Source organism: Delphinapterus leucas, chromosome 13, assembly GCF_059928025.1.
Source record: "Delphinapterus leucas isolate spDelLeu-1000000601 "Yukka" chromosome 13, BTC_Dleu_Yukka2, whole genome shotgun sequence".
Classification (NCBI taxonomy): domain Eukaryota; kingdom Metazoa; phylum Chordata; class Mammalia; order Artiodactyla; family Monodontidae; genus Delphinapterus; species Delphinapterus leucas.
Window position 1 is genome coordinate 64,696,505 of NC_143141.1, and position 4,067 is coordinate 64,700,571.

A 4,067-nucleotide genomic window follows, 5' to 3' on the forward strand; every position below is an offset into this window, starting at 1 on the left:
CTCTCCCGGGCTCTCTGGGCGCCGGTTCCCCGAGCCGCCGGCGGTCACGAGCCCGGGAACGCGCGTCCTTCGCCTTCCCCCTTCTCCACCCTTGGGTCGACTGCGCCCGCCTCCCCATCGCCTCCCTGTCGCCGCCCCACTGCGCTGCGCAGGCCGAAGCCGCAGCTCTCCACCACCACCCACCACCTTAGCAACCCGGGGTCTGGGCTGTCCTGAGAGGCACGAGCTTCCGAATCCATGGGAACAGAGACGGCCACTTCCTTGTCTAGGAGAGGAAGAAAGGAAGGAGGGAAGACACATGGAAGAAGCATTTTTATGATCTCCACTGCCATGACTGGGAATAGAAAGGGGAGGGAGGGTTCATCAAACCCTGTGAGGTTAAGAATTATTTTCCTACGGCTCATTAAGAAGGGGTGGCCAGGGATCGATATTTACCGGATACTTCTGTACCAGCCACTGCCCTAGGTGCTTTTCCTATGTTCCCATATTTACCCTTCCTAACCATGTGAGGTAGGTATTAATCCCATTTAACAGACGAGCAAACAAAGCCTGAACTGGGGCCCTCAAAATATTTCCTTTATAACAGTCCATCATATCTTTTCTCTTTTTTTCTCACAGGTAGTTACCTTGCCTTATAGGGGACAGACTATCATACTCCCAAGCTGAGAAGTATGGTTGAAGTAACTATCTGATATACATGAGACCTAAAATGTTCACAGTGGAATCCATGCCCCCCAAAGGAAAAGCTAAATAAAACTGTACTTACTCTGTAACATCAAAGATCACTGTTACCGCATGCCACAGGGAGATCAGCTCGGTGCTTTGTGACCGCCTGGAGGGGTGGGATAGGGAGGGTGGGAGGGAGGGAGACGCAAGAGGGAAGAGATATGGGAACATATGTATATGTATAACTGATTCACTTTGTTGTAAAGCAGAAACTAACACACCATTGTAAAGCAATTATACTCCAATAAAGATGTTTTAAAAAATCACTGTTATCAAGATAATCCTAGAAACAAAACGGTATCTCAGTTTGGTCTGTACCTTTCTAGTCTAAGGTGTCTGGACAATTACTTCACCATCTTCTTTTTCTTCCAAACTAAGGATCAGGGTGTGGCTTGCCATGAGTCATCTAGTAACATATAGATCCCTGAAAAAAAACAAGGACACTGAAACAGACCTGTTTGCCAGACAGCAAAAGTCTGAAGGTAATGCAGTCAGCCTGAAGCCTCACCCACTCTATATTCTTAGGCTTGGCTATAAGAGTAAATTTAAAAAGGGAGAGGGCTGACGTGAGAATAATGTCTGCCCTCCTCTGGAGCTATGGTGGAAGACAGGATGGAAATACACACTTCCCTGATGTTCAAAATTGCTAATCCTATTCATGTCTAAGAATTTTGAGTAACAATTCAAATCTTCTGGCTCAAACAAAATTAAACAGCTTCTTTAGTACATCCATGGTCAGTTCTGATAATCGGACCACCCCAGAATTGTCCATTGGTATGTATTCAGAACAAAACCACTATCACATCTTCCAGTATATTTTTCCCCTTTTGCTGCTTAGGCCAACCTTGAAATTGTGGGTTTCCTGAGTGGCTGGGTAAGAAACAGAGTAATTGTTTTTCTTATCCTATTAGCTTTTTATCTTTCCACACTGTGATTTCTATAAGAAAGGGAAGGTGGAAATAGCAAACCTACATGAAACAAAATGTTAAAGATAGTATGCTAAGTATAAGCAACTCAAAATGAGAAATACAGAAATGCTTGAGTTAAAAGGTTAACACATAATTTTGATAGTTTCCATTGCCTACAGTTCCCCAATCTTCTCCAATTTTGATTATACTTAAGTCAGTAAGATGCTGTTGCAGTTTGAGATCTATAGGAAGTAGACTCTGAAACAGAGCTTAGCATTCAGGATGTGTATTAGGGAGTGCCCTTGGGACAAACCCCTGTGGGAGGGAGAGAGAGCAACCAGACTGGGCAGAGGGAAGAGTAAGCAGAGAAGCGGCCTCCTCCTCCACAGCTTCACCCAGCCCCATGGAGAGCCCTGGAGCTGAAAGCGCCTGTCAGAGTTGTCCCACAGTGACCCCAAATGGCTGAAGCTTTGTACCCTCACCTCGGTGGGGTGACTTCCTATAAGCAGTTCTCTGCAGCCAAAGGAGCTGACAGCTAGAGGCTGTCTGCCAGCGACACTCCAACAGCTGGAACAGAGTCCTTCACTGAAGGGAATATGAACAGCACATCTCTGTATCCACCACTCATGTATCCGTGTGATGTATCCCATACATCTAAAACATTTTGCATAGTATGTGAAACTGATTTTAGTAAATCGTTTTTTACACATGCGGGCTTTTCTGACAACTTTCCATAAATCTACGAATCCAATACAACTCTGTATTTATGTGTCCCTTCCCTCTTTATTTTTATCTTTTCTTATGCCTTATACCCTAAATATACCCTTCCCCTTTTCTTCATTCATTCTTTCCTCTCCTCCTTCATTCTGGAGACTTTCAGAAATGCCTTCTATCTGCTATTTTTTTCCCTACTACAACTTTTTCTGTCTTCAAACTCTTTACATGGAAGATAACCCATGACTATTACATTTAACTAAACAACCGCAGGCCCCATTTTTCATCATGGAAAAAACTTATTTGTGTATGCAGTGATAGCATTAGTCACAAGTGGAATGGTTATCATCTTTATTATGGTATAGATTCTATACTGTGATTTAAATCACATTAAGGACTCAACTGCTAATAAAGGTCTTACCCATGCAGTTTTGGTGGCAGGATTTTCATATACCTAGTCTTACCTTTAAAGACACACTATTGGACTAAAGCAGTAATAACCAGAAAGTTGTATTAAAACAGTAGTTCTCAAAATGTGATCCATTGACCCCTGGGGATTCCCAAAGACCCTTTTGGATGTCTGCAAGGTCAAATCAATTTTTACAATAATACAAAAGCAAGTTTTACTTTTTTACTGTATTAACTTTGCACTGATGTTCCTAAAGCAATAGTGGGTAAAACTTCTGGCACCTTAGCACTTATCAAGACAGAACACAAAATTGTACTATTTAAAAAAAAAAAAAACCTACTTCACTGCCCTGCACAGTAAAAAAAAGAAAAAGAAAAAAGAGATAGAAAGACAAAAGAGAAGAAAAAGAGCCAGTCTCACTTAACAATATCATTGATGAAGAAATAAAAATTGTGGTTATTATTAAATCTCAACCTTTGAGCACATGTCTTTTTTTTAACAGCTTTTTTGAGATAGAATTATAATATGTTAAACTGTGCATATTTAAGGTATACAATCTGATGAGTTTTAACATATGTTTACACCCATGAAACCATCATCACAATCAAGAGAATGAGCATATCTATCTTTACTCATATCCATCTTTACCCATGGGTTATTTAGATTATGTTATTTAGTTTCCAAATAGTTGAGGATTTCCCTTATATCTTCTTGCTATTGATTTCAAATTTAATTCCATCATGGTCAGAGAGTGGACCTGGTATGGATGAATCCTTTAAAAATTTTTGAGAGTTGCTTTATAGCCCAGAATATGATCCGTCTTGGTTAATATTCCTTCTGACATGAAAAGAATGTGTATTCTGCTGCTATTGGGTAGAGTGTTGTATAAATATCAGTTAGGTCAAGGTAGCTGATCATGTTCCCCAAATCTTCCATACGATATCTGATTTTCTGTCTACTTGTTCTATATATTACTAAGAAAGTGGTGTCGAAATCTCTAACTATAATTGTGGATTTGCCTACTTCTTTCAGTTCCATTAATTTTTATATCATGTATTTCTAAACTTTCTTATTAAGTGCATAAATATTTAGGATTGCAATGTCCTTTTGAGAAATTGACCCCTTCGTCATTGTGAAATGACCCATTTTTATTTGGTAACAATTCTTTGCTCTGAAATCTACTTTTTTCCTAATATTTATATAGCCACTCCAACTTTCTTTTGATCAGCATTAGCATGGTGTATCTTTTTCAATCCTTTTTACTTTTTAAACTATTTTCTTTCTTACAAATAAAGTAGGCTTTTTATAAG